Genomic DNA, 22,136 nt, shown 5'->3' with positions numbered 1-22,136 from the left:
ACAGTGACTCCTGTTGTTGATTTAACAAATTGACACTCTTGTTTATGGTGTCAGTAATCAACCTAGGCTCTTGTCATGAGTCGCCAAGGCTATGGAAGACTTTTCAGTTCGCCGACTTCAATCTTATTTAGACAAGGTCATAGTCAAAGTGGAATATGCATATATACTTTGACCTAGCAATCCTACCTTTAACTATATCCCACATAAATAAAGGAACAGTTTCTAAAGAAATAGAAACACACATATAGATATATGCTATTACTAAATTGGCTCCCAGTGTTTACAGTGGCCCCAAACTGGATAGACTGTGGTTCGTTTACACTCCATATTATGTGACCATAATAAAGTATCATTGGAAAACTACCAGAAGACTTGGAGGAAATACCATGGATTTCACTGGGTAAGAACAGAAAGATACAGCAAGCTTTATGTGTATGTGTGGCAATGTGTGGCAAGCTTTATGTGGTGGTGGGGTGGTGTTCTTCAAAACATTCATGGAAAATGTGTATTATGAAAAAACTTTTGGGGAAGAGCCAAGATGGCTGACTAGTGGGAAGATGCACCGATTTCAGCCACAGAAAGACGCTGGAGAGCCAAGGAAGGTCCTCGTTCACAGGGGACTGATTGAGACAAACTGTCAGTGGAGAATGGAAACACAGAACAGAGACTCTGTGGTGTAGCAAGGACAGAGGACAGCAGTAGCCAGCTGCACATGTCCAGAGACTCCCGAGACCAGAGCCCAGCTAGGAATTGCTGTATTCCCAGGGCAAGGCGAGAGGAGGCTGTTGAGGCCCACGTCACTGACAGTTTTCACTGAGAGAGAATTATACAGCCCCTGCTGGATTTGAGTCCAGACCGGGGAACCAGCAGGGGCAGGGCATCCATGAAGAGAGGACACGTTTCTTCCTAGCTCTCCTCCCACTAAAACTCCGGACTCAATTTCCTGTGCTCTGCTCTGACTCTGGGAATGGTAGGCACCTCATGCCAAGGATGGGGCAGCTCCCAGAGCAAGGAATGGATCCCTGCATCCTGTGACTGTGGGAGTTCTGTGCAGAGGCTATGGAGCAGAGAGGCTATGGGTTGTTACTGGGTTCCTGGGCACCTGCCTGGTCTGACTGCAGAAACCCACAACTCCCTGAGTGCTGGGACCAGATCCCTCAGAGGCCCCAGGGCTCACACTATGGAGTATGCCACATGCGTGCGTCAGTGGGTGTACAGATACCACGAGCTCACTCTAGACAGTAAATCAGGTGGTTCTCTGTGAGCAGTCCAGCCAGCATCACTGTCCCTCTCCCTACTGACTGTGGTCAGAGTGCCCCTCGCCCCGTAACTGTACCCAACCCAGGCATCACTCCTGCCCTACTCTCAAATGGTGGCCAGAGATCCCATGCCTCACTTTTTTTTAAGATTTATTTAGTTGAGAGGTAGAGTGACACACACACATACACACACACACACACACACAATCTTCCATCCACTGATTCACCACCACCACCCCCAAATGGCTGCAACAGCTGGAGCTGGACAAATCCAAAGCCAGGAGCTTCTTCCAGGTTTTCCACATGGGTACAGGGGCTTGGGTCATCTGCTGCTGCTTTCCCAGGTTCATTAACAGGGAGCTGATTTGGAAATGTAGAAGCTAGGACTTGAACGGGTGCCTACTGGAGATGCTGACGCTACAGGTGGTGGCTTTACCCTATATACCATAACACTGGTGATCTTATCTGTGGGAGAACCCTCGTGGCCCCCCCAGACTTTGAGTTCATCCTGAAGAGCCGGTGGGGGGCAGGGCACCCTCTTAACTCTATGAAAGAAGTGCACATTGCTTCCTCCCTTCCCCCCTACCAAGGCACCCAGTGACCAGTGGGGTGGAGGAAGCACCATCTTCCCAGAATAAGACAGGAAGAGGCTCCTGCAGCCTGTGTACCACTGGTAGATGTGGTCTGAGGGAGAAATCTGTGGTCCCCACTGATTTAAGTGTGGCTTGGAGAGTTGGCAGGGGCAGGGTATCCAGCAAGTAACTTCTCCGCTCCTCTCCCCTTCCCCTGTCAAAGCACCGACTCAGCTTGCAAAGGCAGAGCACCGACTGATATGTGTCAGGGGACAGGGCAGCTTTCTCCAGGGATGGGGAGGCTTGTAGGGTAGAGAGGAACTGTGGGAGCCCTGGACCCACCCTATGACTGTTCAATAGGCCAGAAAACTAAGAAGGGCATGGGATGTGGTTGGGTCTTTGAGCAATCACTGGGTCTGACTTCAGAAGCTTAGAACTCCATGGGGGCTGGGGAAAGATATCATGTATGGCTCAGCACTCACACTGTGGAGCACAGAGATCCTTTGTGTGGTACATGCACCTGAGTGGGTGGGGTGTGTAGGCACTGTGAGCTTAGCATAGGGAGTTGGGTCACCATGGCAGCCAAGGGGATGAGACTGGATGCACCAGCCAGCATGAGCATCCCGTCCCCTATGTTCACAGTAGAGGAGATCTACCACACCCAACTTGAGTGTGCCATTGGACCCTTGCCCCACCCACAAACACTGGACAGACTGCCCTGGCCACACCCAGCACACATCTCTGGATATCTGCTAAAGGTACAGGCATTCAAACAAGCCATAAAGACATTTCAAATGAAACCTTCAGAGGAGATACCAACAAGTGTTTACCCAGATGAGTAAAAATAAATGTAGAAACACAAGAAACATGAACAAGGAAAACAATATCATTTTCCAAAAGGAACACAGTAATACTCTGATATTAGATTGTGAAGACGAGATTGACAAAATTCCTGAAAAGGAATTAAGAAGAATGATTCTAAGATTACCCAAAAACATAGAGAAGCAATTAAATGTGTTAAAAAAATTCATACATGACATGGACAAGAAAATCTACTCAAAGAGATATTAAAGAACCATCAATGGTTGGGCGCTGTTGCATAGTAGGCTAACTTCTGCATGCAGCACCGGCATCCTCTATGGACACTGATTTGTGTCCCAGCTGCTCCTCTTCCTATCCATCTCTCTGTGACCTGAGAAAGCAATGGAAGATGGCCTAGTTGCTTGGGCCCCTGCACCCATGTGGGAGACTCAGAAGAAGCTCCTGGCTCCTGGCTTCAGATTGGCCCAGCCCCGGCCACTGTGGCCATATGGGGAGTGAACCAACAGATGAAAGATCTTTCTCTATGTCTCTCCCTCTGTCTCTAATTCTACCTCTCAAATAAAAATCCCGAAAAAAAAATCAAACTGCAATAATAGAAATGGTGAATTCAGTATTTTTAATAAAAATACAGTGGAAAGCCTTAGCAGACTGAGTGAGGCATAATAAAGAATATCTGAGCTAAAAGACAAATCTTTGGAAATAGACAATAAAAAGAAAAAAAATGAAAACCTGAAAACAGTATTTGATATTTATGGGATAAATCAAACAAAAAATTTATTTGCTTTAGGAGTTCCTGAAGGAAAAGAGAAACAAAATGACTTAGAAGACTTAGTCAGTGAAATAATAGCTGAAAATTTCCCCAATTTGGAAAAAGATGTAGATACCAAAATACAGGAAGCACATAGAACTCCTATTAGACATGATCAGAAAAGATCTTCACCATGGCACATTAATGTCAAAGTTTCAAAAGTAAAACATAAAGATCCAAAAATGTGCAAGAGAGAAATGTCAGATTACTTTTAAAAGAACTCCAATTATATTGACAGCAGATTTCTCATCAGAATGGAGAGGTGTATTTCCAGACCTAAAAGAAAAAAAGTTTCAACCCAGAATACTGGACCCAGAAAAGCTCTCATTTATAAGTGAAGGTGAAATAAAGACCTTTCAAAACAGAAATTCAGAGAACTTGTCACCACCTGGCCAGACTGACAAATGATACTTAAAAACATGCTATACATAACAGAGAAAGATAATAAGCCAAAAACTACTAAAAGAGACAAAGATTGTCATTATGTACTGATTAAGGGATCGATTCTACAGAAAGCTGTGACTATAGCAAACGCGTGTATACCGAACAGAAAGGAAAATCTAGAAGAAATGGATATCTGGACACATAGAGTTAACCAAAATTGAGGCATGAAGACATAGAAAGTCTGAATAGACCTATTACCAAGGCTGAGATTGAGTCCATAATAATGAGCCTCCCAAAAGAGAAGTCCAGTACCAGATGGCTTCATTGCTAAATTCTACCAAACTTTTAGAGAAGAAATAACCCAAATACTTCTTAAACTATTGAAAACTAGGATCTCTTTCAAACTCATTATATGAAGTCAGCATTATCCTTATTCCCAAAGCAGAGAAAGATGCCATAATAAAGAGAACTATAGACCAGTATCCCTGATGAACATAGATGCAAAAATCCTAAAGAAAATACTAGGAAATTGAATACAACACTTTAAAAAGATCATCCACAAGACCAAGTGGGACTTATCCCAGGGATGCAGGGATAGGTCAACATATGCAAATTAATAAACATGACAATCACATCAACAAAATGAAGGATAAAATACCATTTGATTATCTCCATAGACGCTAAGAAAGCATTCAACAAAATATAAAATCATTTCATGGTTAAAAACCTGAAGAAAAAGGGTATAGAAGGAACATACCTTACCACAATCAAGGTAATATGTGGCAAAACCACAGCCAGCATCTTTGTGAATGGGCAAAAGCCGAATTATTTCCACTAAGTTTCAGAACCAGATAAGGATGCCCAGTTAGCCAGAGCCATTAGGCAAGAAAAAGTTATCAAAGGGATACAAATTAGAAAGGAAGAACTCAAATTATCCCTGTTTATAGATAGATGACATTATTCTTTAAATAGCAGTACAAAAAGACTCAGTTAAGAAATTATTGGAACTACAAAGAAAATTTGACAAAGTTGTAGGATATAAAATTCTTACACACACACACACACACAAATAGCATTCTTATATACCAATAATGCTCTAGATGAGGAAGAACTTGCAAGATGAATCCCATTCACAATAGCCACAAAAAAAATTGAACACCTTGGGATACATTTAACTAAGTATGTGAAAGAGCTCTACAATAAAAATTATAAAAGATTAATGAAAGAAATAGAAGATACCAAATAAAGGTAAATCTCCTATGTTTTTGTACTGGAAGAATATAATATAATAAAAGTGGCCATACTACCCAAAAGCAATTTACAGATTCAATGCAATCCCAAAATAAAGGCATTTTTCCCAAATTTTGAAAAAAAATCCTAAAATTCATATGGAAACACAAAAGACCCTGAATAACCAAAAGTAATCTTAAACAATAGAAACAAAGCTTAAAACATCATAACAGACTTCAGAACATACTATGCTGCGGGCACAAAACAACCTAGTGACTGTCCTCCAAAAAACATGTGGACCAATGGAATAAGATAGAAATTCCAGAAGTTAATCCACAAATCTACAACCAACTAATCTTCGACAAATGAGTTAAAATCCCTCCTTGGATAAAGGACAGCCTCTTCAAACATGTTGGGAAAATTGGATCTCCACATGAAGAAATATGAAGACCCCCTACCTTACACCCTACACAATAATCAACCTACAACTGCTCAACCTACAACTGCTCAAACCTAAGACCTGAAAATCAAATTAACAGAGGAAAATATACAGGAAACTCTGCAAGGCATTGGCATAGGCAAAGACTTCTTGGATAAGACCCCAGAAGCACAGGCAATTAAAACAAAAATAGACAAATAGAACTGCATCAAGCTAAGAATCTTCTCCACAGCAAAGGAAATGCTCAACAAAATGAAGAGGCAACTGACAGAATGGGAGAATATATTTGCAAACTATGCATCAGATAAAGAGTTAATATGAAGAATATATAACGACTCAAAAAATTCAACAGCTAAACAATCCAGCTAAGATTGGATATGACAAAGGACATGAACAGGCATTTTTCAAAGGGTGAAATACAAATGTCCAACACACACATGAAAAAATGCTCAGAATCACTAACCATCAGGGAAATGCAAATAAAAAACACAATGAGATCTCACCTCACCCCAGTTACAATGGCTATCATCCAAAAGTCAAAAAATAGAAAGTTTTGCAGATGTAGAGAAAAAGGCACCTTAGTACACTGTTGGTGGGAACATAAAACTGATATAACCATTATGGAAGACAGTTTGGAGATTCCTCAGGAAACTAAAAACAGATCTTACATATTTCCCAGATAGCCCACTTTTGGTAATGTACCCAAAAGAAATGAAGTAAGCATATGAAAGAGTTACCTGTACCCCCATGTTTCTAGCAGCTCAATTCACAATAGTTACAATAGGCAATCAGCCTTACTGTTCATCAGCTGATGGCTGGATAAAGAAAATGCTGGTATATACATGATGGAATTATTCATTAATTTAAAAGAATGAAGTCCTGACCTTTGCAACAAAATAGATATAAATGGAAATCATTATTTTAGTGAAATAAGTCAGATCCCAAAACATACACATTGCACTTTTAGCTGATTTGTGGTAGTTAATATATGGAGTATTTAAAATTACCATATATGAATGAAATGGACATCTACTGATTTGATCATTATTTACAGCCCTAGTCTATATTTCTTTTACTTGTTGAAGATCGTGGCTAACTTAGTGTTGGACCCAGAGATGGAACATCTCTTCTGGGCCTTGCTTTCGGTTGCTGGAGCCACCAAATAGCAATTCTCCTGCAAACCAGGTGAGGGGACCTGCTAGCATCCCGCTTCACAGCAGTCAGTAATTCCTCCATCTTGGATTCTTTTTCCCATGAGGTGGTACAGAATAAAAGCACCTGTGTAATGTCTTCCTCCCCAGCCCTGCCCCAGGCACTGTCCTGAGCACACTCTCCCATCGTCCTGGTGTTCTCCACAAATGTGGGCCAAGGAATCCCAAAGCAGCAGCCAGGGTCACTAAGTCACCCATGGTGACATCCTTGTGACCTCCTAGTAGTGTTCACAGGTCTCTATGGATAGCAGAGCCCGCTGGAACCTCCCCATGTTTCCTTCTTCTGGGGTCAACTCCATGATTTGCATCATCCACAGCTTCTGAGTTCCCCCAGAACACCCTGTACTCATCCATCCCAACCCAATTCTCTTTTTCTTGGATATAGACCAGATAGAATTTCTCAGGTTGGGGATAGGCACTAGCTCATAATTCTATGGGAAAAGCTTTTCCAATTTGTATGTCCCATTTGCCATAGATTCTGGGAAAACAAACTCTTTTAAAATGTAATATAGGAGACAGGGTCAGTGCTGTGGTGTAGTAGGTTAACCCTCCACTATCCAGCATCCCATATGGGTTCTAGTTAGAGTCCCAACTGCTCCACTTCTGATCCAGCTCCCTGCTAATGGCCTGGGAAAGCAGTGAGAGATGGCCCAAGTACTTGGCCCCTGCACCCATGTGGAGACCTGGAAGAAACTCAGGGCTCCTGGCTTCAGATTGGTCCAGCTATGGCTGTTGCAGCCATCTGGGGAGTGAACCAGCAGATGGAAGACCTCTCTCTCTGTCCCGCCCTGTCTGTAACTCTGCCTCTCAAATAAATAAATAAATCTTAAAAACAAAAAACAAAACAAAAAAAAAAAACAGGATGGTCCGGCGCCGCGGCTCAATAGGCTAATCCTCCACCTTGCAGCACCAGCACACCGGGTTCTAGTCCCGGTTGCCCCTCTTCCAGGCCAGCTCTCTGCTGTGGCCAGGGAGTGCAGTGGAGGATGGCCCAAGTGCTTGGGCCCTGCACCCCATGGGAGACCAGGATAAGTACCTGGCTCCTGCCTTCGGATCAGCGTGGTGTGCCGGCCGTAGCGCGCCGGCTGCGGCGGCCATTGGAGGGTGAACTAACAGCAAAAGGAAGACATTTCTCTCTCTCTCTCACTGTCCACTCTGCCTGTCAAAAAAAAAAAAAAAAACAGGATGACATAGTATAGTATTTCCGTTTCTACAGATTAGTAAACTAAGGACCAATGGGATTAAACGACGTTCCTGGAATCATCTGACTCTAGGGCATATATCATTTCTCCCAGATTTTTCATGGAATTCAACAAAAATTTAATAGTGGCACCCTCACTTATTGGGAAGTCTAATGCCCAATATCTTGCTTTAGTCTTCCCTTATGCTGTGATCCATCATTGAACTTGTAAGATGTGCCAGGCTCTACCATAAGCACTCGGAGTCTGGGGTGAGGAGATTGGTGGGGAGATGTAGAAACGCAAAGACAAGAAAGCAGGGCATCTGCCGCTCACGAGCTCAGTTCAAAGAGGCATTTCCCATGAACGTGGGTGACAGCTGTCTTGAATCTGGCCTCCTGTTAGGGGAAAAGCAGCCGAGATGTTCGGGAGGTGAAGGTGAGCTGGGAGCCGGGTGATTGGTGGCTGATGGTGTTGCGCAGTGCTGTTCCCATCATTTGTTGTATAAACGATCAATTATAAAAATTCCTGTAATGTGGAGCCCTTTCTGTCTTTTAAATTATTGTTGCCTAACGCTAATAAATGTGAGTCATGAAAAGAAAAAAAAGAGGCATTTCCCGTCAATGCGACTGGTCAGTACCTTTGCAGGCTGCAGGACGCTGGAGTTAATCCTACCTGGGAGAACCCGTGAAGTCTCCCCGGGAGCAGGTGTTTAAGATCTACTTAGAGGGACTCCGTCTGGTCTGCTTTTCGTTTTTCAGATCCTCCTGTTTCTAAAAGGGAACAATCCTGTCTCTCCCTCTGAACTCAGAAAGCTCACTTCTTTGGCACTCATTATGTTTCACACTTAGCTTGGGCATCATCCAAAGTAAGACACAGTCCACTGTTTATTTTCCCACGACTTCCACAAGGGCGCCCCATGAATCAGGCTGCCTCAGCATTGGCAGCAGGGCCCCTGGACACCTCCGAGCCTCAGGCAGACACAATGAACGCCTGAACACCCACACAAAGCAGGCCAGTCTTTAAGGCGTTCTTCAAGCAGTGGGATTTTATGGGAAAGAATAAGAGCTCAGCAGGAGAAGAAAAAACGGGAAGGGAGGAGATTTTGAACAGATGGAGGTGTGTGAAGAGGGGCAAAAATTCAAAATATGCTGGGAAGAGAGAGACAAGTCTGACTTTGAAAACAGAAAGTAAAGCAGAGAGCAGTGGTCACACTGACAGTGCAAACAGATTCAGGCTGTAAAGGACCTTGCGCGAGTTGCTGCTTTGGGGTGGGAGGGAGGTAAGAGGGACCTAGACTGATTTTTTTAAGATGTTGCAAGATCAAAAAAACCTCCTTTTGATCATTTTGGCATCACTTCTCAGTGGCTTTCCTACCTGGCAGGCGCTTTCCTGAAGTATTTTCAAGACTGTATGTGAGTGGCGCCCACTCAGAGATGTGAGAGAGAGAAGTGGCTGGATCCCTACCTCTCAGCGTGGTCTGACGCGAGGCAAGAAGGAGGGACTCCAGGGTGAGGCAGTGGAAGGGCGCCTGCAGAGCCCGATGTGAAGCTGTGGCCATTCCAGCCCAGAGACTTCTGAGATTTCTCTCCCTCAGTGCCTTCAGCCTCTAAAGGCTGCCTCTTTGATCTAAAGAACAATGGATTCAGCCTCCAGGTTAATACTGTTGGCTAAATGGGTCAGAGAGGCTGCCCACCTGAAGCATGGAACAGGCAGCTATGGGTAAACGGCCAACCACTTGACCTCTAGAAACCCCAGGGTCCTCATTTACGGGATCCAGGAGTAGCCCCTGTCCTACTTTCCTTCCCAGAGTGGGGACGAAGGAAGTTATCCAAGGCAGGTCTCTTCCCCAGACATCCATCACCATGTTAGCGATGGTCCCCCAGACCCTCAAAGCTACAGTGGCCCCCAGAGCATGCATTGCATGAGTGCCTGGGTCTGGGCTCAGCTGATCCGGGCTTGGCTACCCTGACTCTGCCTGCACATGGGATTGCCCTCAGCTGCAGGTCATCAGATGGCTAGGCCATCCTGGTAGAGAAACTTGCTCAAGGCCATCCTGGATCAGGACCAGGGAGCCCAGCTCCTCACCGTGGAGCCAGAACAGGTTCCCTGTTTAGATGCAGTGTCATAGTGGAGTGGTTTACAAAGCTGGCATCAGGATGTGGCAGTGGTGGAGAAGTAGGCCATTTTTGCCATCTTCCATGGCGTCTATACACTATAAGCTATGCAAATAAATGTAATATTACGTTCCAATGGCATTTTCATCAATGTATGCTTGTAGGATTATTTATGTGGTCTCTGACATGATTACTTTCACAAGTATTTGCCAATTGCCCCGTAGTTTTTCATAGCTAGACTACAACTCCATTTCAAAATGATCTGTAAATTTTTCTTGGCCAGCTGAAGCTCTGTTTTCTCTTTCTGATATTACAGCGCGTGGATGTATGTGTGTATGTGTGTGTGTGTGCAGAGTGTAAGTGGTGATTTTCTGTTTCCATTTAGCTTAAGTCATCAGTGATAACTTTAACTTGGCAGTTTCATCAGGGCTCTTTCTAAATGTGCTGACATTTCAATTAAATGTCAGTGGCATCATTCTGTTTACCAGCTGGAAGATTTGTAATGGGGAATGTTGGTAGTGCCAGAGACTTGAGAGTTCCATTTGGTAAAATGCCAGCCAGCGTTGTTTGTCTGTAACACACCCTGAGGGTCCTGTGCCTGGGAATTCTGACAGACTGATTGGCTCTTCAAGATGTCCCTGCTTTTCTAGGTGTGGGATTTTCAAATAGCCCTCTGTACTCAAATGCAGGTGCTTTGAAGGTTAGGCTATTTCTTTAATTCTTTGGTTTAGAACTTGGACTAAGGCTTTTCTGTCCTCACAGTGTGTGTATGCGTTAGATTTTTAATTGGGAGCAGACAAAGAAAGTAGCTATTCATATCATAGACTGTGAAGCTGAACTGCCTAGGATTGAACCCCCGCTCTGCTACTCACTAGTCTGCTGTGAGACTTTGGGGCACCTATCTGGGTCTCTGGGCCTCCAATTCTTCACCCAGGAATAATATCTCATTGAGTTCCAATGCTTAAATGAGTCAATATGTTTAAAGCAGTGCTAAAATATTATTGTCCAATATTAAGATAATACAACCAAAACAGCGATAGGTCAGATGCTGAAGCTGCCACAAAAAATGCAACTGTCATCCATGCCACTGACTCCATCTTTTTGTCAAAAGTCTCATTTGTGTCATTGATAGAGACTATAAAATTTCCTACGCATTAGAAATTACTTCTAGAAATACATCAAAAGTACCATGCATCTGTTTATTATACATTGAGGGCCAACTGAACTTTTATTTAAGGGCAAAATATTCTGCTGCTTAAAAATGTTGAAAACCACTGTTCAAAGATACTTCCCCTAATTCTCAGGAGCTTAAAAGCCAGCTCCCAGCTGTGGTGTCCCTGGAGGACAAATTCTGGGTCGAGTGTTTAACCAGAGAGCTCAAGTCACTCTACCCTGGTTTTATTAGAGGTCCAGTCGAATCCAACAACTGAGAAAGGATTGGGTGACAATAATCTCCTGTGGAAGTAGGAGCTGTCTTGTTTCTTGACCAGGGCTGGAAATCATCTTCTCAATGGTTGCTCGAAGCACAGTTAACTCCCCAGATATAGATGCTATCATGGTCATTGCTGCTAGTCCCAGTTTTATTCTTCTTCTTCTTTATTCTCTGGCAGAAGCCAGAGATACACCAGGACTCCAGGAGAAGCCCATGGCAGGCTCCTGCCTCTCCACTCCTGCCACCTTGTGGACACCTTGCTGCAAATCAGTTTGATTCAAGTTAAGGACTGGGCTGATGGGCAGCAAGTGCAAACAGAGCACTGGTCCACCTGGTCTACCAGTTTGCCATAGTGATGCTTCCCTTACTCTCCTATGTTTGCAAGGAAGCACTAAGAGGTGTGTTCCCTCAACCAAGAAGCATTGGGAAGACACGATACTGGGGATGCTACCAGCTACCAATTGTCTCCCACATAGCACTACCCAGTAAATAGAATCCTCCCCATTTCACAGATGGGCACAGCAAAGTCCCAGTGACTCAGCTGGGCTTCACATGAACACTTTCTGCCTGCAAATCTGTTATTTTTTTTATTCCACCAACTACCATTAGAGACTGCTTCAAGGCAGGGAGGGTAAATACTAGAAACTTTGCTTTATAAACTAATGCAAAGCCTAATGAATCTGCAGCATCATGAGCTTGCCCGGGAAGCCTCAGGGAGAGGGAGTCAGTTCTCCTTCAGCTAGTCCCACTGTGGGGAGACAAATGGCCCCGCGTCATGGGGTCCTGCTTTCACTGTAGTGGCTTCAGATGAATCCACAGAAGTGTTTTATTCCTCTCATTTCAGCTACAGCTGACCACGGAAGTTGCTTGCCAGTTTTCAAGACAGGTATATTTCTGTAATAAACTTCTTTGTGTTTAATGCCAAAGTATCTTTGCTGGTATACAGGGACATTGTGTTTTATCACGGAAAGAATAAAACGCTCATGTCTGAAAAATACAGAAGGAAGACCACACGTTGGAGTCCTCAGAAACCCTCCTTAACTGAGTGGTTGTTGGGGGTGGGGCTGGGGCTCAGGGAAGGTTGGCACCAACTGTGGACAGACATGAATTTCAAGTGAAGACATTTTTCTGTTTTCCTGTTGTTTAAACAGGATGGGAAGGTGGGCTCTGCACGCCGGGTGTGGGATTGCAGATGTAAGAGCAGAGCACAGAACTGAGTGAAGCAGAGACACGAGGCAGCTGCTGCAGGGTCTGCGGACCTCCAGGTCTCCTTTTCATTGTCCATGAAGTAAATTTACTCTGAGTGCAGAAGAAGAGCCCCAGCTTCAGAGCCCGAGAGACCTTGGGGTAAATTCTAACTCAGCTACTTCTCCATCTGTAAAATGGATTTCACCTGCCCCTCGGAGGATGGTGGGGACTGCAACTGTGGACAGACGAAGCTCCGAGGGTTGGCACAGCGTGGATATGCAGTACCCATCGATTTTATGGCCCAGAGACTGACTAAGCTCGCTTCCAGCTCAGAGGCGCCATGCTTCTCTTATGTGATGGGAAAACAGTTTGGAAAAATGAGAGCCTACAAATTAAATCACTGGTTAATGGATTAATGGTTTAATCTATTAAAAGAAACTCTCCTGGCAAGAACACAAAGGAAAATAATAGTTATTAAAGATCCGAACATTTCACCAAGAAAAATGATGCTGACTAGAAAGGTGGTTTTCTTTTCTATTTCTATTTTTGGGTTTTTTTCCGATTTAATTCACATCACTCTGTGCTCTCCAGGCCTTATGGGTCAGTTTCTCCCAGTTCCCAGGGGAGGAATGGAATGACATGAGAAATATACCTTGAAATTCCTGGATGATAAAAAAGGATTAAAAATCAATAGTCTTTCTGCTTCAACTCTTTCAATTTGATTTTCATCTCCTTTGTAGAAAGCAGCACAGCAACTGAGGGCTGAGGATGCATTCGGGGGACCCAGTGTGTTTGGCCAAGGGATATGAGAAAGTATGTCCACTATCATCTCTGACCACAAACTTCCTCTGCATTGATGTGTTGTCAGAGGCCTTGGGAAATGGACAATGTTAGAGCTAGGCTCTCCAATATGGCAGCCACTAGCCACAAGAATGCAAACTGTAGCTTTTCAGGGCCGCTGTTGTACTGCCGTATTAAGCTGCCTCCTGCAATGCCAGCATCCCATATTGGAGTACTGGTTCCAGACCAGGCTGCTCTGCTTTTGGTCCAGCTCCCTGCCAATGCACCTGGGGAAGAAGCAGAAGATGGCCCAAGTGCTTGTGCCCCTACTACACAGGTGGGAGACGAGGATGGAGCTTTGGGCTCCTGGCTTTGGCCTGGCCCAGCCCCAGCTGCTGCAGCCTTTGGGGAGTGAATCAGTAGATGAAATATCTCTCTCTCTCATTCTCGCTCTCTCCACTCCCCCACCTCTCTCTTTGTCACTTGGTTTTTCAGATAAATTTTACAAGTCTTTAGCACCTCATTCACACTGGCCCCAGTGGTTTTGGAGGTTTTGGAGACCTTCATCATTGCAGATAGTTCTCTGGGACAGCTCCATGCTAGCAATTAATTTCCTGGCCTAGAATTTGAGTCTCCAAGGATTGGTGAGCACAGAGGGATACTAAAGGCTTGTCCCCAAACCATACTGGGAAGCACGAGATAGCCCCAAGTCTGCCAGAACTCCTGTGTACCTTTGTCCATCAACTAAGGTTCGGAGGCCTTGGTTTCCTCATCTTTACGAGCATTCAGTCTTTCAGCTCATTAGTTTTGCATGTCTGCTGAGCTTAGGCTTGCTACACTGCAAGCAACACAGACAGGTTCTGCCAGCATCACACAGCAGGGATTGGAACACACCAGTGTGTCACAGAGCTGCCAGCAAGACCCACCCAGACACACACAGTGAGTGCGGTCCACCAGGCCTTGCACACAGAAGGTGCTAAATGTGTTCACCGAGCTGTCAGAGGCTGCAGGAGCTAAGGAGCTGCTTCCAGGGGCCTCTCGGGATCCCCTTCACACTTTGCTGGGCCTTTCTATGTCTTCACAAGATGAAATGGCTTAGAGGGAAAACAGAGCATGGGTACGGAGACTGTGTGTCCAGGTACTGAGCTGGAAGCATACCCGGGAGATGTGACCCTAACCCCAGGCCTTCTCCTGCTTTCCCACCCCTGTCTAGGGAGGAGGAAGCAGATGAAGGAACCAATGGAGAGAAGCATCCACAAGTGCTTCCACTCAGCTCACTTGAGCCTGGAGTGTCTGTTCTGGAAGGAGGAGCTGGACCAACTGCCTCTACCTTTTGTCATGACCCTACAGCATCTTAACCACACTATCATTGTCTTCCTGGAGGATGTAGGGCAGGAGGTAGCCGTAGCAGGTGAAACTGAGGCAGCATGGAAAACCCACCCAAAGTCAGAGTCCTTGGGCCACCTGCAAGGGTCAGCATGGCCCATGAGGACCACACTTTAGATGCTGGGGCCAGTCGGGCTTTTCTTGCCCATATTCATGCTATTTCTGTCTTGATTAGTTGTACATCCACATGAGGACAAAGGCTTGCAACCCTGTGCTTCTAGAGCAGGATTCTAGCAAGAGCAGGACTCTGGCTAGAGCAGAGGAGCCTGGGCTCTCATGTCAGCCTTCCATCATCTAAGCTATGAGATCTCAGGCAAGAAAGCCAACCTCTAGGTTCATACATCAATAGACAGCCATGGTCCCTATCTTGTGTCTGTGCCTTTCAACAAGCATCAAAATTGGAAAGCTAAAGTCAAAGTGCTTGCACAGATTGAAGCCCAGGAGAAAGCACTGATGTTCTGTGGTGAACAGGCTTGCTCTAGACAAAGGAGATAAACTCAGGCAACATCCGAGAAGGAATCTATGGTTTCAGCACCACAGAGAAGAAGCAAAGTGCCAGGACAGGTTCTCAAGCCCTTTCTCTCTTGCTAATCCAAGGCCTGCTCCCGTGCCCTGGCTTCCTTCCCAAACCTTCTGTAACCACAAAATCTCAGGAACAGTCAGGCCTCCACCTCCACCTGCAACTGAATCCCTCAAGGCAGCCTCTCTGTGCATAGAATTCATAGCTTGTCTGTGGACACCACTGAAGGTCAAGTGCCCACTAGGCCCTAAGTCTACCCATTCTATCTTTGGGCAATTCTAGTCATTATCACAGAAGGAGGCAAAGGTTTCTTTTTGAGTCCTATTGTTCCTGACTGCATGGAAGACTGGGGTAAGGAGGATTCTGAGGCTGGGCCCAGGTTCAGTCAAGATTGATTGACAGCCATGCCTGCTGTGGGTATCCAAAGGAGCAGCTATAGAATGAGTACAGCATTGTCTGCCCTCTGAAAACTCTTGCTTCCCTGAATCAAATCTGCTCCCACCTGTTGGTCCTTGTGTTTCCCTGTATTGAACTTGGATGTTGGTCTTGCCAAGTGTGGACACTGTTTTCTTCCTCCCTGACAGAGCTCATGCTGCTCTGGAGTCCTCTACCATTGTTCCTTGTGAAATTTTAGCAGGAGCTGATCTACACCACTTCCAGATTGGGTTAGCGTAAGTCTCAATCGCCATAGCAATCCCAGCTTCTTTTTCTTCTCTTTCTTTTTTGACAGGCAGAGTTAGACAGTGAGAGAGAGAGACAGAGAGAAAGGTCTTCCTTCCGTTGGTTCACCCCCCAAATGGCTGCTAGGGCTGGTGCTATGCCGATCCGAAGCCAGGAGCCAGGTGCTTCCTCCTGGTCTCCCATGTGGGTGCAGGGGCCCAAGCACTTGGGCCATCCTCCACTGGCTTCCCGGGCCACAGCAGAGAGCTGGACTGGAAGAGGAGCAACCAGGACTAGAACCTGGTGCCCATATGGGATGCCAGCACCGCAGGTGGAGGATTAATCAAGTGAGCCACAGCGCCGGCCCCTAGAGTAACCAATTTAGAATAAAGTCAATGCTATGCATAGCAGAGTGGAAGAACAGAAAGAGTCTAAAGTAGATCACTGGGCCACTGATTCATCCATCTATCTCTGGGCCTCCGGTTATAAAAGTAGCCAAGTGCCCCAGCTATTTAAAGCAACCAGCATAGAGTTTTCTGTTGTCTGCACTAACTGATTCATTCCCCTTGAGCCGTGCTGATGTCCAAACAGATAAATCATCTGGACCACCCTCTGCTCTGATGTTTTCCGTCCTCCAGATTCAACTTCTTTGCTTCCTCTAACCATTTCTCATAGGAAATGGCAGGCAGAAATCCAATACTTTGGAGACTAATTTTGAGTACATTTAGGCTTACTTTAAATTATTTCATAACACTGATAATAGTCTCTTTTCCACATCTGGACATCTGGTGTAGTCAGTAGAAAAGTCAGCATCAAATGCAACCTCTGCCCCCCTGGCCTCCTGCCATTGCTCCAGGGACACTGCAGGCATCCGCTGTTTGCTTGGGGCTTCTCTTTCTCAGCTTAGTGGAAGCAGCTTCGGCCCAGCTGCCTCTTTTTCTAGCTTCTGGGTAAATAACTCATGTTCTCGTCACTGCGCGTCACAGATAGAGAGTTTTCAGTGGGGTTCAATGTAATTGCTATCATCTATCACTTTAATAGCCTAATGAAGGTGAGATGTAATTAGAAAAGGGTGTCAGTGGAATATGGAGTTTGTTTTACAATTATCTATACAGCCGGGGAGACCATCAGCACAGAACATTGCCTTTTAAAAGCCCAGAAACACGTGGCATAAATGTTCAGCACTGAGTTAAAGGACCGTCGTCAAATTCCACTCTGCTTCCTTTTTGCTCCCTTGAATATTGACGCATGTTTGTTCGCATTGGGCAATAGTTGGGCTCCAAAAAACGCTGCAGGAAAACCATGTTTTATCAGTCCAATGCTCATTTCCTATTGTCTTACAGTAACACTGCAGACGTCTCTTGATGTCACTTGAGTGTTTCTGGCTGTCCCCTTCTTTGATGAATGGTTCCTGATGTCTGAACAAACATGATAACCACCCCAGAGTTGCTAGTGAAAGGATCCTTTTGGTGGGCCACCATTCCTTGTTTTCAAGTGAAGAATTTTTCCTTGAGGCTTGTAATTCTATTTTTATTGTTTTGAGAGGCAGAGAGAGAAAGCACACCAATCTGCTAGTTCACCCCTCAAATGACAGCAATGGCTAGGGCTCAGCCAGCCCAAAGCCAGGAGCCAGGACCTCAATCCAGGTGTCCTATACAAGTGGCAGGAACTCAATTACTGGGGCGGTCACTTCAGCCTCCCAGGGTCTGCACTAACAGGAAGTTACGGTCAGGAGTTAGAACCCAAGTGCTTGGATATGGGATGTGGTGCCCCTAATGGCATCTTACCTGCTAGGCCAAATGCCTGACCCAGTTGTTTTTAAAATTGTAGCAAACCATGTATAGTACAAAATTAATCAGTTTAACCATGCAATTCAGTAGCATTCAGTACAATAATAATGTTCTGTAACCACCCCTACCATTCATTTCTAGAACTTTCTATCATGCCAAAGCAGTATCTAGGAACTAAACAGCAATTTTCAGCTCTTCCCCTCATGCTCTGAAGCTCCATTCTACATTCTGTGTCTGTGAATTTGGCTGCTCTAGGTGGTAGTCTTCACATAAGTGGAATCAGACAATATTTGTCCTTTGTGTCTGGTATACTTCATATAATGTCTTCAAGATTCATCCATGCTATAGCATAAGTCAGAACTTCCCTCCTTTTCAAGGCTGAATAATATTCCATCATATGTATTCACTACTTTTTATTTATCTGCTCATCCATTGGTAAACACTTGGATTGCTCCTCCCTTTTTATTGTGAATAATGCTGCTATGAACATGGGCATACAGATAACTGCTTGAGTCCCTTGTTTTATCCTTTTGCAGAGGCAGAATAATTGGATCATACAGTGACTCTGTAGGGAAATTTTTAAGGAACCCCAAACCTTTACACAGGGCAGTGCCACTGTAGATGCTTACCAGCAGGGCCTGCCACCTCTAGTTTCTCCACACCCTTCAGAAACACCTGTTAATTTCCAGGTTTTTTTACAACAGCCATCCTAGGGAAAATGAAACTGCATTTCACTGTGGTTGTGATTGGCATGTCCCCCTGGGTTTTAAGTACCCAAGACCCCAGCTAGAGAGCTCCTGTTCCAGTATCCCGTGGTAGCAAGGGCTATAGGAACAGGCCTGAATCTGGTGGGTAGGAGCACCCTAGAGCCTCAGCCACCCCTGCTGTGAGTCAGGGATCGTCACTTCTAGGTAAGTGACAAGTTAAAGGAGCAGACTGTACTCTAGTTTAGACAGGATTAGAGGGTCTTAAACTTGGGAATAAACGGACGTAGCCTTCATCACTATCTTGCAATATTGGGTCAATAATTTAGTCTCAGCACATTTCAGGATTTTTTTAAAAAAAGATTTGTTTACTTATTTGAGAGGCAGAGTCACATACAGAGAGGGAGAGACAGAGAGATAGGTTTTCTATCTGCTGGTTCACTCCCCAAGTGGCCGCAATGGCTGGAGGTGGGTGGATCTGTTGCTAGGAGCCAGGAGCTTCCTCTGAGTCTCCTGTGTGAGTTCAGGGGCCCAACCACCTGGGCCAACTTCCACTGCTTTCCCAGGCCATTAGCAGGTAGCTGGATTGGAAGTGCAGCAGCTGGGACTTGAACCAGCATTCCATTGCAGACAGAGGCTCAACCTACTAAGCCACAGTGCCAGCCCCAGATTTCAGTTTTTTCTTCTATAAAATGGGTACATGCGCTGTTGAGGATTTTATGAAGTTTTAAAAACACACCCTTGAGAAAAGACACTTCCTTTAATAAATGGTGCTGGGAAAACTGGATCTGAATATTAAATGATTGAATTAAGGAGCTCCCACCCAATACAAAAACCACCTCAAAATGGATCAAAGATCTAAATGGAAGATCTGAAACCATGAAATTGTTAGAAGAAAACACAGGAGAAATACTTCAAGCATTGGCATAAGCAACAACTTTTTTGGATAAGGCCAAAAATGCATAAGCAACAAAAGCAAAAATAGACAAGTGGGATTGCATCAAATTAAGAAGCTTCTGCACAGTAAGGAATCAACAGAGCAAAGAGACAACCAACCGAATGGAAGAAAATATTTGCAAGTTACACAACTGACCAAGGGTTAATTCTCAGAATATATCAGAAACTCAGAAAATTCCAAAACAAAATAACAATGAATCCAGTTAAGAAATAGGCAAAGGATCTGAATAGACATTTCTCAGAAAAGAAATACAAATGGCCAAGTAATACTTGAAAAAGTGTTCAGTATCATTAGCCGTCAGTAAATAAAAATCCAAACCAAAGTAAGATAAGATCTCACTCCAGTTAGAATGGCTATTTTCAAAAAGACAAAAAAAGAGAAGCCCACAAAAAATAAAAAACCAATACTGGCAAGGGTGTGGAGAAAAAGGAAACCTTATTCACTGTTGAAGGGAATGCAAATTAGTACAGCCATTATGCAGCACAGTATAGAAGTTCCTCAAAACACTCAAACTAGACCTACCACATGACCCAGCTATCTCACCTCTGGGCATATATTCCAGGGAAATTAAAGGAGCATGTGAAAGAGATACCTGCAGTCCATGTTGACTGCAGCATTATTCACAATAGCCAACACATGGAATCAACCTAGGTCTCCATAGCTGGCTGAATGGATACAGAAAATGTAAATATACACAATGGAAGATTGCTGAACCATAAACAGGAGTGGGTAGAACTGGAGATCATTATGTTAAATGACATAAGACAAATACCACATGATCTCTCTCATACGTTTGGTTGAAACATAAAATAATGATTTATTTTATGGGCCAGGAAGGGAGGCTAGAGAAGTTGAGGGGTTTAATAACGTTCCCCAGAACACAGTATAGTGAAGGCAACGGGTCCTGCTGCTGCACAGCACGGAGAGGTGACTATAGCTCATGATGATGAGTTACAGTCTGCAGAGAAACTGGAACAGGGGAGCTGGTAGGCTCCAGAAACATAATAAAGACAAAAAACAGAAAGGCTGGATGTCTGGTATGGTCAGTTTAAGCTATGTATGTATTGAAATTTTGCATTGCACCTCTTAAAAGTGTGCATGTGTTACATGTTAATCCAAAGTTAACAGCATATAGTAATAATAGGATGATGATATGGAGGCACCTGGCCAAGTTCACACTTCAGACCCTCGATAAGTAGGAGCTAAATACAGAGTTGCTCATGATTGCAACTTGGCTTCTCTTGGCTCAGATTGTCCAACCGTGAACCTCGTAAACTCCTGGAGGAGTAGTAAAGTCATATGTTCCTCTTGAGTCCTCAGAACCTCATACAGCCTTGGCCATAGAGGACTCTCTACTATTGAATAGACTGTGCTTTACAATCCAGAATCTGAAGAAGTAAAGCAACAGAAAGAAGGCCAGACTCTAGTCAGGAAGACTGAGGGGAGATCCATGAGGCAGACAGCCTAAACCACACCAACAAAGTCCCCAAGACCTAAACACAAGCAGCAACAACGTACGAGTATGGAGAACTCCACGGTCCACACAGCATCTTGTTACACACAGCTGATCATTTCTAATCATTCCCAAACATCCAAAATCCCAAATACTCCAAAATCGGAAACTTTCTGAGCCCAAACATGATGCTGTATATAGAAAATCCAGCACAGTGAAACTTGGTTTCCTACACAAACCTACTTAAAATATTACCTTCAGGCTATTTGTATAAGGAACATATGAAACAAATGAAGTTGTGCTTAGGCTTGGGTCGCCTTCCCAAGGTATCTCGTTATGTCTGTGCAAATATTTCTAAATCTGGAAACACTTCTGGTGCCCCAAACAATTCAGCAAAGGGATATTGTGCCTGCATTATCTCCAGCAACTCTGTGAGAAAGGCACCAGTATCATTCTGATTTGCAAGAGCAAATCGAGGCTTAGGGAGGTCTGAGAAATTGCCTGGGGTCCAGAATTCAGGGAGCTGAGGCCTGGACTTGAACCTGGGTCTTCTGTTGCCAGGTCCTGGGCTACTCTGCGGACAGCTCACTCTAAGCTCTCTGACTCAAACTCATTCCAGATTCTGGTCTGCGGAATTCTAGTCTATGGGGAGGATGACAAGCATTGGAGACCAAGAGGTACATTAGTCTTTTTTTTTATCCCTCATTAACACCCGGAACTTCACTTTCATTAATGCATGAAGGTCTGCTGACATGGAAATGTGGCTCCTCCCTGGTGTCCTATCCTCCACTCTCACCCATTCATTCAACACACAATTGTCAGAAGGAAAGTTTGGGCCAGTTTCTCTGGCTCTTCTCTGGAACAAGCACCTTGCATAGTCACCTTCTCTTATCTGCAAGGCCTCCCCCACTGACTTGGGTTGGAAGTGGTTTATCCCACAGGAAGAAATCAACAGCCGGCAGCCCGCTGGATGGCTGACCTTATTTAGGAGATATTGTCAGTGGGAAGAACACTGCCACCAGATAACGATCACTTGCTGCTAGATAAATGCCAGGGCTCGTCTCCTGATGCATGTTGTGCAGAAAATAACAATTATTCACTGTAGTTTTGTTGGACTGCTGTGGCTGCTCACGCTGGCTGAGAGGCATGGGCACTCTTTTGGGATCTGAGTTGCTGAGGACTGGGAGCACCCTCAGTGTAACACTAAGTGCCCAGAGCCAGGGGCAGGAGATGCTAAGTAGGCAT

General features: G+C 44.7%; 1 protein-coding gene across 1 annotated transcript in view; it reads right to left on the bottom strand.

Moving 5' to 3' along the window:
- LOC100346950 (calpain-13) overlaps positions 1 to 9,761 on the bottom strand; it is a 137,717-nt gene extending 127,956 nt beyond the window's left edge. Inside the window, exon 1 of the mRNA XM_089326590.1 lies at positions 9,371 to 9,761. The gene's annotated coding sequence lies outside the window, so the exon portion shown is untranslated. The remainder of the gene's footprint in view (positions 1 to 9,370) is intronic.
- Between the last annotated feature and the right edge of the window lie 12,375 nt (positions 9,762 to 22,136).

This window comes from Oryctolagus cuniculus, chromosome 2, assembly GCF_051225735.1.
Source record: "Oryctolagus cuniculus isolate XC-2025 breed Fujian yellow rabbit chromosome 2, ASM5122573v1, whole genome shotgun sequence".
Lineage (NCBI taxonomy): Eukaryota > Metazoa > Chordata > Mammalia > Lagomorpha > Leporidae > Oryctolagus > Oryctolagus cuniculus.
This window is presented reverse-complemented; position numbering and strand designations above follow the sequence as displayed.